Genomic DNA, 15553 nt, shown 5'->3' with positions numbered 1-15553 from the left:
TTTAAAGAATATGTAAGACCTATCTTTGACTTGTTTGAAGATACGGTTATCAAAATAGCAACTTTACTTGATGATGAAGAAGAAATTGATAATTTATTTGATAACGAATTAGAAGAGTTTTTTGATAAATACCAAAAATGCTTGACAACATTATCAAAGCTTAGACTAGCAGCATTGAATAAATCAGATACTAGTTCGGAATTCAATTTAAATTATACCAAAACAACAAATAATGCAGGTAACATAAAACAGCCTCAATGTTATTTACCTCAATTAAACATTTCTAAATCAATTTCGGTATCAAATCATGAATCTAACTTTGAAGCTCAAGTAGATACATCTTCAGAAATACGCGAACCATACGACGATAAACAATACTTTACTGAAACGGAAAAACAACGCGAAGAACATTCTATTACTAATACAATTATGACTATTGACGGAAGTTTTGGTACTATAATTCAATTTGCAAAAAATATCAAAGACATAGAATATAAAAGGCAAGTAACATTAAAACGTCATATTTCACTTGCAAACAGAAACCAATTCACCGAATATGATAACTTCATAAAAGCAAGCATACCTAAAATAAATTTATATTCACCTCATCCAGACGTGTTAAAGTCAATCAATTTAACAACTAATTTTCGCGTAATTTTGGAAGCACCTTGTAAATCCGGTACAAGTCTGCTGTTAACTGAGCTACAACTTGTTAGACCGAATATCCGAAACGAAATCTGTTTCATTAAAACAAATTTTAAAATTTATACTTCAATACTAACGGTCGATACAAAGAGAGTGATCGAACAAGTTTTAGTTCAGATAAACGACAGAAAGATTCACCAAACAATTCGGGGAAAAACCTCCAATAACAACATAAACATGAATCAACAACATACGTTCTTATCAATACGATGTTCAGAACAATCACCTAAACAAAGCATAACTGAACATCTAAAAATATTCGAAATCCCCAGAAATTATTTTAACGTTAATAGTTCATTAACTACAGCTGATACAATAATGAAATTTTTTATTAACAACCTCACTAACATTTTAACGCAAGCTAAACTCAATCTTTATGAATTGAATTCTAACCATTCAAAACTTTTCTTTCCAACTCCAAATCGTCTAAGCATGAAATTACATATCTATACATATAGCGCGCGAATGAATGTGTTTTTCACTTCAAATTCTAGCTATAAAATAAAATTGATAGTGGAAAAGTCTAGAATAGCACTATCAAAACACATAGCATTCTTATACCTCAAACTAAGTGAGGCACAATTATTAAAAATTCTTGCGCGAAAAATGAAACGGGCATTAAGTATCGCGTTTGATAAAAAATTATATTGGAGCGATCTTATTCCCTAGTAGAAATGTATCGTGGCCAGAGGGGTAAAAAATCGTGGCGCAATATTTGAATCTTGTCTTTAGATGGACCGGACAATATTTGTTTTCAAAATTATGGAAAATTTGGAAAATTCATGAGAGAACTGTTTTATATGGTTTATTACAATTAAAAAACATGTTTCCCATCTGATTTACACCTCTGATTTTATATTTACATGAATTATACATAATTTTTAAATGAGGGCATAATCGACGTTTTTTGTGGGCTACCAAGATTTGTTTCTTCAGTATTATCGAACTTGGGAAATACATGGTATTTATAAGGGTCACGAAAAAAATTAACTTTAATGAATTAATTAGCATCAAAAACATGATTAAAGCTTTTAAAGAGTCATATGCTCGATCGTAATTAATAGTTTGATACATTTTATTTATAAATTCAATATAAATTTTAAATGTGGGGGTTATGGAAACTTTTTGTGGGCAACCAAGATTCGTTTCTTCAGTATTGTCGAACTTGGGAAATACATGGTATTTAAAAGGGTCACGAAAAAAATTAATTTTAAATAATTAATTAGCACCAAAAACATGATTAAAGCTTTTAAAAAGTCATATGTACGATCGTAATTAATAGTTTGATACATTTTATTTATTAATTCAATATAAATTTTAAATGTGGGGGTTATGGAAACTTTTTGTGGGCAACCAAGATTCGTTTCTTCAGTATTGTCGAACTTGGGAAATACATGGTATTTAAAAGGGTCACGAAAAAAATTAATTTTAAATAATTAATTAGCACCAAAAACATGATTAAAGCTTTTAAAAAGTCATATGTTCGATCGTAATTAATAGTTTGATACATTTTATTTATTAATTCAATATTTCGTTTCTCCAGTATTATCGAACTTGGGAAATACATGGTATTTATGAGGGTCACGAAAAAAATTAACTTTAAATAATTAATTAGCACAAGAAACATAATTAAAGCTTTTAGAAAGCCATATGTGCGATCGTAATTAATAGTTTGATACATTTTTTTCATTAATGCCTTTAAAAAGTCAATATTAAAACCAATATGGACTCCATATAAATCCAATAGTGATAAACAATATTAAAATCCCATTCAAAACCAATATAAGCTCAATATTAAAAACCAATATAAAATCAATATAAATAAACAATATTTACCCCAAATCCAAAAATATTATTTGAACCATATTTATATAGAAAAACAGTATTTAACTCATTGATAATATCTTAGCTAATACACAGCTAATCATTGTCTTCTTCATCGTATTTACATTGGTCAAGAAAATAATCAATTTTATATAATAAATTAGCGACAAAAACATGAATGGGGCCTCTTAAAAATCATATTCTTGATCAGAATTAATTAATAAATAGCTAAATTAATTAAATCCATTATAATTTGTTTATGTAAACGTAATCAATGACCGTTGAATATACATACTTTGTTCCTTGTTTTTAAAAATAGATTATTGCGTTCAAATGAAAAAAAATGTGATAACTTTTTGTTTTACATAAAAAAATAAAAAACGATTGTATGATTCGAACCCGGTATAATAAGACGTCCCAAATATGGAAGTCTAACGCTCTAACCACTAGGCCACCAACAGCACGTAAAGATGAGCGTTAGCGCATATCTCGCTTTATACACAGGGTATACTATTACGTTGATTATATTATTTGCAGTCAAATACTTGAAACAAAAAGCGATAAATAAGTTAACTACTTATAAAGAACGATTTGACATTATGTGACATTATATGTAACCACCCGAGGTTAATAATTTTTTTAAAAATTACGCATCATTATAACATTACAACATTTCTAGAAGATATAACAAATTCAAATAATGTCAATACATATCAAACCAAGTAATAAAAACAAATTCAAACAAAATGTTTATTGAAGAAAAATAAAACTTTGTATAAATTTGTTATATCAACTAGTATAATCTTGTAATTTTATAAAATTTTATAAATATTTCAAAATGTATTAACTTGTTGGATGTGATATTGCGTCGAAATAGTTAAATTATTGATTGCTTTTTATTTTGACTATTTTGTTACAAATAAACATTTCAAAAATATGTGTTAATGTCGAACAAAAAAAAATCTAAGTTTATATTTATATGTTTAGTTGACAAAACTATTTTAGTGGTTAATATTAACAAAAAAAAAATTGCATATAAAAATCATATAATAATTTAATGAACTAGCAGAAATATTGCATAAAGTAAATTTGATAATTTCTTTTTTTATACATAACTTGGAAGTTATAACAGATATCGGAACGTGCAATTTATCAAAAATCTTACAATAAAATTTCCAACAATTGTCTGCATTAAATTTTTTAAAAATCAATTTATATTTATACATAAATTTAAACGTTTTATATTTATTCATATATTTTAAAAATATTCTGGAATAACACACATATTTATACACATATACATGATTATGAATAACTACCCCGAATTTTTTCTTTTTGCATCTCTCTTTAGAAAGTTTATCCGTACGAACGCGCGAATGCACGCACACCACTTCAATAACCTTTTTTTGTATAAATGTATGTGCATTTCAAGGCAATATGCACGACCCTTCGGAGGCTTAAAGTACCTGCCAGACATTCTGTATATTTCGGAGTACTTCAGTTACCAGTTGACTTGTTACTAGTATCAGCTGTGGAAATATCACTCTTTGAATTTATTATTTATTATAATATTGCAAAATATTTCTCAATTATAAATATTGTATGAAGAAAGTCCGTGAATTTTTAGTGAATATTTAGTGAATAATAAAATGATCTATGATATCAAATAATAATTGGCTAAGAACATATTTTGTGAACAGTTTATAATTAAAATCAAGCGGTTAATTAACACAATTTTGAGTTTCATGGTTAAAGTACGTAAGTATATTTATTGCTTATATTATATAAATCAACATACATATTTAGTAAACAATTATGTGTTTTATATATTCTAGATTGACTAAATTGAAATGGATGTAAAATCAGCTGTAATATAAAAACTATCACATAGCAAAAATGGATTTGATAAAAGGTAATAAAAATATTAACAAACTTATTAAATGCAGACTTTTCAATATTTATTATCGCTTTTCAATATTTGATATTCGTATTTCCATCAACAGTTTTTTGTTTTAATTTAAAATTATAATTGTACTGTTTTAAATTAATGTTAAAATTTTATAATTACTGTATTTTTAATTATTTCAGATTTAACTGTGATCGAGTTCTAGAAAATATGAGTTTTCAATAAACTACAATGCCAGAAATGTTTTTTATTAAAAGCTAAGTAATTGAATTTATTATGAGTTTATAAAATCAATATATTCCAGAAATATTGCTATAAAATATTAATATATTTTATCTTATTTCAGGTGTAATCGTGATCGAATGCAAGAAAATGTTAAAACATGTGTGAAAATATCCAAATAATATAAGAATTTCTATCACTAATTAAAATACTTATAAATAGACAATAAAGGCGATAGAATTAACAAAGATGAGATTATGATTTACCATTAAGATTCTCCAAATTATTATAATGACTGAAAATATTTTGATTGTTCTATTTCTTATTATTATAAAATAATGTGTAAATTGTTAATAAAATTATTAAGATTCAATACATAAACTATTTAAAAATGTATGTATTCATTTAGAATAAATAAACTTTTATTATCAATGAGTTAAATACTGTTTTTTTATATTAATTTAATAATATTTTTAAATGAGGGTTAAATAATAATTTTGAATTTGGGGTAAATATTGTTTATTTATATTGAGCTTATATTGGTTTTTTATGTAGGGTAAATATTGTTTATTTATATTAATCTTACATTGGTTTTCAATATTGAGCTTATATTAGTATTGAATGGGATTTTAATATTGTTTATCAATATTGGTTTTATATGGGACCTATATTGGTTTTAATATTGGATTTATATGGGAAAATGTTAACAGAATAATATTATAGCAATATTGGTAAACAATATAGAGCCCATAAAAAGTACAATATTGCGCCACGATTCGTTTCTACTAGGGTTGTCACTCTAATATGATTGAAATCTCTATTTTTATAAATATAAAATCGCTTTTGCGAATATATTTTATTTATTCAAAACAGAAATGTATGCAAACTACTGGTTACATACAATTTATTAAAATCATTGTAGTGTATTAAAGCATTGCAACGCGCCGAGGTTCATCTTGGTTTCTAACTAAAGACTGCATCGCACGATTGACAATTTTGCAATTTTTGCGATTGAAATATGAATCTGAATTGCAAGTTTAGCATGTACTCATTAAACTGGTACGTGTTATGAATCTCAACTTTGTACAAATACTAAAATGACAAAGAACAAAACATCACAGAGTTTATTAATGATTAACAAATGAATAAATCACTTAATAAGTTGATAAAATCAAAACAAGTCATGACAATCAAGCAAAACATACTTAATTAAGTCCGCATTAACAAACCATTGCAAAAAACATTGGTTCTAACAATCAAGCAAGACATACCTAACTAAAGTACGCATTAACAAATATTTAAAACTAAAGACATTGACATCATTCTTAGGTGAAATGGAATTTTGCACGTTGGGGTTCAAATCAAAACTCAAACCTAAAACTTTAACTTATTACAAATGTCACCCCATAGCGCTGTCCAAAAATCCATTCATCTATCAATTATCGATACCATACCTAAACACATGAGTATTTAAATATTATATCTTTACCACTTAAATCTTAAAATAAGATTAAATGAAAAAAATGGAGGCTTTTCTATGTCATTTTATCGCATGTCTCTTAAACACAAGATATAATGAATATAGTATTATATTCGAACTAATATCTGATTTAACGACAAAATGTTTGATAGCAATGCATAAATCTCGCAAAATATATTCATATAACAAAACGATAAGATTTGCTAGAAATGTTATAAACTTTGCAAATAAATCGAACTAAAACAAGATTACGAATAACATGGAAAAAGAAACTATATCGTGGAATCATATTCAATCACGGCTTATATTTCAAACCTCAAATTATTCACACTTCGGAAGAATTCAGACACAGATCGGAACATAGTTAAATATTGCTTAAGCTCTAATACAAAAGATACTGATCACTTCCATATTCAAAAATCTTAAACCTCAACTTGCTATGTGTCAATGCTTGATATCTTCGAAAACAAGCTTGCCCAACATTAGCAACTTCAAAAAATGTGCAACAAGAGCGTGTGGAATATGGAGTCAATTGCAGACTTTTCTCGTTTGCAGATACAACCACCATAACCAGTTCAAAATGAGAATGTTAGAGTGCTTCAATAAGACAATTTAGAAGCAGAAAATATTGAACTGATTATTGCTGATTAGTCTGAAAACACTCAAAAAAAATGAATCTATAAACTATGATTTCCAATAACAATCAAGAAATGCAGTTTAGAAATTTGTGTGTTACCAGAACCACAAACATCTAATTAATTCACATTAATGAAGATTACCAATCATTTTGAAATCTATATTTCAAGGCCGGGAGAATGTTCGCGCCAATCAAAGCATGCGGCTATATTGATATATAAACAAAAAATCATCTATCAAAAATTTTATACAAATCAATCAATCAGTCAGAACGTAATCAAAAACTGTATTAAAATTATTGTAAATATACGTATAACTTGTTATTAATATAAAATAAATATAAACAGTTATAATCAAAGTATTTACAATTGGTCCTTCATAAGGCAAGCAATTTCATCATCCTAAATTTTTCACAGTACAAAGAACAGTTCTATGATTATATTGTAATATTTGAATGCAAAGGTTTATACCGCGTTTCTGTGTGAGTCTACTTGAAGATTATATATGATTATCTGCTAAAAAAATTAATAAATATTATATAACTTCATGTTGCCAATTTTGAATTGATAGAAAGTTATTGGTGGAAAGTTTAGAAAGCAATATATATTTGTTAGATTCTTAAAATTTATTTTTATTAAATATTAAAAGTATTGTTCATGAAATTAAATGTTTTTGACTGAATTTCAATTTAATAAATATATGTTTCATGATCAGGGGCAGTAGCGTTAATTAAAATATAAAATTAGTTAGATCTGGCGTTAAACAAATTAACACATGAAATGAAACAATATTTAAAATATATATTATTACTGCTAAGAAATATAGTACGAAATAAAATATCAATGAATAAAAGTTATATTAATTGCATACTATAAGTATGTGTAAATATATATACATCATATAAATTATACTATAAATAAGAATTTAAAGCATTAAATATTAGTCAATTCGAAGGGCATGCCACATAACAACATAAGTTAGAAATGAATTATCGGGTTTTACTTCGTAAATCAAAAATTAATGAATTAATCAAAATCGCGGTAATTATATATCAAAATCTTTAAAGTCTAAATGTGCTAATTGATATAAATAGAATCAGTTTCAGATTAGGTTAGTCCTTGCAAGACTATTAATATTATCCAGTAATATTTGGATGTGGATAAACTATTCATATGTTTTTTGTTAGCTGATCCTTTCACTTACATACCAATTTGCAATCAATTATTTATTTTCATACTAGACATATTTTTTATGGCAAAACAACGTTTGTCGGGTCAGCATACTAGACATATATATATATACATAGCTGGGCACCGTTAATCAAAAAGTTAACTTCGTTAATCGTTAATCCGCTACAAAAAAAGTTAGCTTCGTTAAACGTTAAAGCGTTACATTTCGGAATAATTAACGCAAGTTAACGTTAATCGATAATCCGTTAATATGTATAAAATTACATTTTTATGTTGTTGCGTTAGTGAACTTAAAAAACTTATTGGTTTAGGTTCTGGAAGTTAACAGGTTATGAATAAAACAAAATACTTGTATAATTTAACCCCTTAATGGCGCGACGCGCTTTATGCACACACCGTGATAATAACGCTATTGGTCAACTTTCTGTTTTTATGATTGCATATTAGTTTTACAAGAATTTTTTTCTAAATAAAGGGAAAGAGATTTTTTGCGAAAAATAGGAAACGCGCGACGGGTTAAGCGTCGGGTATTAGGTGCATATTTCTCTTCATGAACATTAACATGTTGAAGTTCTCATATGAAAGCGAGGCTCGTTTTGGTGTCAAAATGTCTTTACCCGTGAAAAACAAACGTTCAACTGCAGCGCTTGAGGGTATAGCAGTATTGTATTTAATAAATTGATTTATAAATATCTGTTCCCCGAGGAATGCAGCATCGTTGAACAAGTCTTTTGAACATGTTGGCACTGTTCATCATTCACGAGTGGTCCAAATCTTTTCTCTATGTCATTTAATAAGGCATTGGCTAAAGCTGTGCCGTGCGGTAAATAGTAATAATTGGCAGGGCCGTGCCTGGGTATGTGGCCGCCTGCGTGCGAGCATATAAATGGCCGCCCTTAAAAATAGCATAATAGGAAAATATCCAATATGTTCTCACGAAAAAAATCGTCTTGTAATTTTCAAGTTTTCTCGACATTTTAAGTCATTCTGAATCGTTTGAAAGCCGATTTTTGAATTTTCGGCAACGTTTTCTCAAAAACGGTTAAATCCAATTCAAAAGTTTAAAAGTCATTTGATGTAACTAGATAATGACTAGCGCCTGTCAGTTTTGTGCGACGATCGGCCAAGCTGTTTCTAATCAACAGAAAAATATGAAATTTATTGTACACGTTTTAGCCAAAAATTCTGCATCGATTTTAAAAATTCAGGAACTGTTTGAAAGATATCATTTAGGAATCGTGCTGATTACTTCTAAGAGATCGGTCGGTTCGTTTCTTCGTGTTTAATTGATGAATATTGCTTTACGATGATATTTATAAAACTTTCTTGGCGATAGTGATCATGGTCTCTAAGATAACTAAATATTTCGACCCACATTAAGTCATTTTAATTTTTAAAATCTGTTCTATCAAAGATTGCAAAAATGAACGGCGCTTTTTTACGTGAGTCAAAATTTCATCTTTAGTGGACCTTTTCTCAAAAATGCACAATCCCATTTGAAAAATCGTCAAAATTCGTAAATTCGATAAGCACTCGTGCTGCTTAGTTTTGCCTTTAGAATTTAAAAAAAAGTCTCAAATTTTTAATTAGTGAATTGATTTTAAAAATTCAAAAACCATTACAAACGTTTTTCATTTGAGAATCTTGCTGATTGAATTTTGTCAATAATCGACGAGTCGTTTTTCAGTTATTGATTAACAAAATGCTTTGGAAATTTGGATCTTGTTTTTAATTTACTACAGTTTGTTTCTTGTTCGATAATATGTAATTTTTAAACTATTTATAAAACATAACTAATATTTTTAGAAAATTTGTACAAAATTGAATAATCTGCGATAGTTTTTCACATTGCAATGTACTCATGAATTAATATATTTTCATTGTTAAGTCGATTATTAACACATGTTGGATACTTCATGCAACTTGATTTAGGCAAAGTTGCCACTTACACCAAGTTTATAACTTATAAATTATTTAGAAACAGAGTCGCATTCAATAGGGCCGCCTTTGGCTGATTTTTACTACGGTAATTTTGGTCTATTAGATATATACAGCGGACTTTACGGCAGCGAATGAGTTCAGCGGACTTTGAGCTTGGCCGCCTCTTAATCCAACGTTATGGCCGTCTTTGAATTTGTTCTTTTTTTCATTTGGCCGCCCCTCGGCCGTCTCAAAAGGCGGCCGCCTGCGTGCGGTGCACGCACTGCACGCTGGCCTGGCACGGTCCTGGGCATTGGATTAACGATTAACGGACTTCTGGCATTTTAACGGAAGTTAACGTGTCCGTTAACATTTTCAAAAGTTAACTTAAAAGTTAATCCGTTAATCAAAATGTTAACTTCGTTAATTAACGATTAACGGATTAACGAGTTAATGCCCAGCTATGTATATATATATATATATATATATATATATATATATATATATTATACTAGCAAACCCGACGAACTCCGTTTCGCCACCAGATGGGTTCGTGAGAAAAATGAAGTGTTTTTTAGTTGAACTTCTATAAGTAAATGAAAGTGGATCCGCAAATTATCCGTTTCATTGAAGTGCTCTTTGGTAAACGTTTTTTCGTCTGATTTTTGTTTTTTGTTTTTTCGTCTGACGTTAACAAACAAAGCGGATGGTTTTCCAACTCGTGAACAGGCAACGTATAACTGCCCATGTGAAAAACAATGATTTTCTAAATAATCTATTTGAAATTTATCCCGCAAACTCTAAGCGATTGGCTTTGCGACTTATTATTGCGAACGCAAGGCGAAATGGAAATTGCAATCGTTTGAAGTCAAACGGAAGACCAGTCGGGATCATTGGTATGTCACCAAATCGCCAGCAATTTTTGATTGAATGGTGAAATTCAGTGCGTGTACATCATTATTCTTTGCGGCAAGAATTGCTCGTTGACTTAACCAAGCATAATTCTGATAATTCTCACTAATGTCATTACTCGAATTTTTAATTACGGTTCGAGAAGTTCCAGCAGTTTGCATTAAGGCACTATGCCATGCACAACTAATTTTCTTAGCTATAAACCTTGCGGAGCCTGAGACCTTTCCAACGAATGCAAAATTGTCGAAATTGGTTCGTGCGTTCTGGAGTTATTTCATCAGGAAGGAAAACCCGACTTATTTTTATATATATAGAAGATTATATAATTATTTGATAAATTGATAATATACAGTTGTAAAAAACATTTTTTTGTTAAAATTGTTAGACAAATGAACAAAATCAATAATTTATTTTATCAAAGATATGAACAAATTGAATTGTCGGTAACTTCAACCTAAAAGTAAAAATTTACTCTATATATATCGAATTTGCAAGATTTAGGGGTTCCAACAGAAAAAATCTACTAAACATTTTTCAATGCAGTTTTTTATCTGACTTAAATTGATTTTAAATATATAAAAATTGAAAATCATCTTAATATTCTAGTTATTAGATTTTTTTGACTTTATGACTTGCAAGTTCATCCTATTACGTTCTAATTAGAAATAATTACGTCGCAGTAAATGCTATAGCCAATTTTTCAAAAATGATCAATTGTAAACCAGACGTAAACAAAATAGATAAAAATGATTTATATATAATAATCCTTATTTTGTCATTTACAAGTTTCTTGAAGTGTCATTACCACAAACTTTAACAAGCATAATACAATAATAATACAAGTATAAACGTCATGAAACCGTCATAAATGATATTATTATTGACGTTAGATGAACTAGATCTACATTAATTTCACGTTAACATGTTGACAAGTTCATAAGAATCAAATTTTATGAAAATGTTATTATTGTTTTGTCCTTGACAAATTTTTTGAAGAACCATTACAACAAACTTTAACATATGTATTATTTTTTGAGGATATGTTCTAACAAACAATGATTATAACATTGTTACTATTGTTTTGTTATTGACAACTTTCTTGAAGAATCATTACGACAAATTTTCACATGCATTCTTATAATACAAATAACTTGAACTAAATTTAATACTTATATTTGTTATATTTTTTATAAACATTTCAAACGCATACCTCAGCCAGATTAGTTGACCACTCGATGGAGTGGCAGCTATTAAAATTTTTAAAATTCAGCCAATCTATTATGTGTGTTTGTATGACTGTGTGTGAGTATGTTTACTGTGTGAATGAGTTTAAACATAAGCACAATAGCTCATAGAATTTTGTAAATTCTGATTGTTATTAAATAAAGTATATAAAAAAAAAATCAAACGCAATTTATACTATAATCATCAAAAAGGAAACAACAATTATAATTAAGTTATAATTATTGTATGATATATTCAGAATTAATGTTCAATAATTACCTTGGCTAAATGATATTCCGATACAAACTTCGCTTAAATTATGACATTTAAATCACAATCTTAAATGGAAAATATGCAATGCATCTATATTCAATCACTACACACAATAAACTGTTGTGGTCATTCACTGTCTCATCACGTTCCGGTAAAAGTAAATGGCCCCATTCTAATTTGGTGGGGATTGTATTGCAACTCGAATTCTCGGCCGTAACGTCACTGATCAGGTATTATTTTCACTTATTCCAGTTTTTGTTAATATTATCTAACAGACCAAATTTTGTTATTTTTTTTTTAATTTAATTTGAACAGCGATCTGAACTTATGGTTTCTATGAGCTGTTGTGATGAATCTCTTACAAACTACGTTTGTTTTATTATTGATGGCAACCCAAACAGTTGTCTCATCTCTATGTGCTGAATTTTTACTATTACAATTGTTGTAATAGTGATGACTTTTTAGTAGTGCAGCAATGCCGGGCAAGGGCTATTTTCACTTGAAAACATATTGCTATCTATATTTCCAAGTGAAAATCGTTGTCACTTCTGCCTGACAACAGGCTGCTCGAAGTGAGTATCGAACCCGGGACCCCTGATCCAAAATTTTGTTATCTGTTTTGCTTTATGATAATTTTGACAATACAAGCATCAGAAAACAGTTCGTGTTGTATGTATTATGTAAGCATATATTTGATCAGATTTACTAAGTGATTTAGATGCTCAAATATAACATTCGGTTTGTATTGACGTTTCAGAATCATCAACGTATTAATTATTAAGTTAACAGGTTAATCGAATATGATTACGATTTGAAAGGGACTAATTAATAGTAGTTAACAAGATAATAAAATTGATAAAATAGATTATAATTTACTTTCAATAGTAATTGACAAGAAGTTGAAATAATATTTATTAATATTGGATACGACACACTTATTATTTTTATGAATGTATAAAGTTTTGCTGTTTCGGTGTAATTGAGTCAAACCCAGCGGATTTCTTAGTTTTTAGTTTAGCATTTTTTTTGAATACCATATTTAATGAAAAGAATTTGAGACAGCTGCCCTTATTCACTGGTGGTAACGAATTTAAATCTAGGTCATTAGAAATAATGCGATCAATATTTGGTTTAAAAACTGATGATAGATGTCTTTGCCCATGATGGATCATCACCTTCTGCTCCTGTTATATCAATACGGCGTACAGGTGTAATAATTCATTTTTTACTTGCAGTACAGTATTCCTTTTTTTCAAATGCTTTAAGTATATTATCCACAACCTTGTGGCATTGCTGAATTGTGGAATGCTTGCGTCGAAAACCAAATTGGTGATCTGGAAATAAGTCATTATGATTAACAAATATATCATCAGTATAAGTTTTTCAAACACTTTTTCCAAAGTGGAAATGAGATTTATTGGCCTATATGAATCAACAATCTCAGGGTTTTTGTCCGCTTTTGCTATCAATATAATTTCTGACGATTTCATAGCATTTGGTCAGTAATTAAGTCTTAATATAGCATTTATGACGTAAGTAATTAAGACGAGTCCCTTTTTAGGTAGTTCCTTAAGCATTTTAGGAGTGATGAGGTCCATGCCTGGAGCTTTTCTATTACGCAGAGAATGACATTGTGAGAGAACTTCTCCAGGTGTGAATCTAGGAACACGATGAATCGTAGATGGTAGTGGAGTCTGGTTTCCCGTTCGTGAATTACCGTTGTATTCAGAAATATTAGGTTTGAATACTGTTTCTAGATAATTTGCAAAACACTTAATCTTTTCTTCATTACTCCTAGCCCAGGAAAAACCATTTGCTGTGGCGACTTTTATTGGATTGCTTATAGATTTCGGTTTTTTATTGCTCTTTATTGGGTGCCAAATAGAATTGTCCAATCTAGAGATTCGATATATAGTCTTCAAAGTTGGAATTATTAAATTCTTTTAATTTATTTTTAAGTTTATTATTTAAGTTGTTGAATAACGTTTTCATTTGAAGATCGTGGAATTTTTGCCATAATATTCTGGTCCTGCGTTTTTCGGCTAATAATTGTTTTATCTCCATACTAGTAATATTCCTACCTGTATGTTTTATAGGAGGGGTAGCTAATTTGGTGGAATCCTGTAGTAGAAATATAAATTTATTTAATTCATCGTCCACATCAGACGGGTAATTCAATCTAATTTTTAAATCCATTTTTTCTGAGATATGTTCTCGATATAGTTTCCAATCTGTTTTGTAGTTATGCAAATAGGTAGGTGGAATATTAATGATAGCTGTAGATCTCAAAGTCAATAATAGAGGAGAATGATCTGAATACAAGTCATATGAAGTGGAAATTTCAACATTTGATGTACAAATACTTTTAGTGATTGCAAAATCTAAGAGGTCTGTATGTTCACATTGACCATTTGGCCAATAGGTTGGTGACCAAGGCGATATAAAAGCGCATTTGTTTGTATATATTAGTTTCTCTAACTCACGTTCTTTTGTGGTAGTAATCCTCGAGCCCCATAGCTTATTTTTGCAATTAAAGTCTCCTCCCACAAGAAACTTTGATCCTAAGGTTTTGAAAAATTCATGCAATTGTTCGTATTTGATGTTATATCTCGGAGGAAAATATATGGCAAAAAGTGATATGTCAAATCACTGTAGACTGACAACAGTAGTGGTGGTTTGCAAATAATCAGCAGTAAACTTACCAACTTCATAATGACGTAAATTTGCTTTAACCAAAACTGCACTACCTGCGTGGCAACCGCCATCTGGATGTGGGGTGTAATATGTTATATAGTTGGTAATATAAAATCTTGAGTGGTTTGTTAAGTGCGATTCGCTGATTAAAAGAATGTCAATTTTTTGTTCATGTAGAAATTGTGTTAATTCATGCTTGTGTTGTTGAATGCCGTTGGCATTCCAAATAGCTATTCTGAAAAAACTTGACATTATTTAATTTTACTAACAATTAGTGTCAGCATGTTCATTACCATACTATTTTGCTGAGTTAATTGTTTCATGACATCTTTGATTTCAATAAAGATGGCACTAAGTTCTGACATTTCTATAGCATTCGACTTGTTTTGTTGGTCCTTCAGTATTTCTGCATAACGCATATGTTGTGTGTTTTCCTTTAATAGACTGTTTGCTGGAGAACGGGTTTATAAGATTGGTCTGTTTGATTCAATTTTCTCACATTGGCTGTATTATGGGTTTTGTCGTAGTCATGAAAAAAATCACAACCCTTATAATTAGCTGGGTGTG

The 15553-nt window shown here is 29.1% G+C and overlaps 1 protein-coding gene across 1 annotated transcript in view; it reads right to left on the bottom strand.

Annotated features, from left to right (window-relative positions):
- The window catches only part of LOC113385493 (retinol dehydrogenase 11-like), a 98223-nt gene extending 85795 nt beyond the window's left edge, over nt 1-12428 (bottom strand). The window contains exon 1 of the mRNA XM_026623350.1: nt 12299-12428. The gene's annotated coding sequence lies outside the window, so the exon portion shown is untranslated. The remainder of the gene's footprint in view (nt 1-12298) is intronic.
- Nucleotides 12429-15553: the final 3125 nt, after the last annotated feature.

This window comes from Ctenocephalides felis, unplaced genomic scaffold, assembly GCF_003426905.1.
Source record: "Ctenocephalides felis isolate EL2017-DRISC unplaced genomic scaffold, ASM342690v1 CF-g0.4_SCAFFOLD_03571, whole genome shotgun sequence".
Taxonomy (NCBI): Eukaryota; Metazoa; Arthropoda; class Insecta; order Siphonaptera; family Pulicidae; genus Ctenocephalides; species Ctenocephalides felis.
This window is presented reverse-complemented; position numbering and strand designations above follow the sequence as displayed.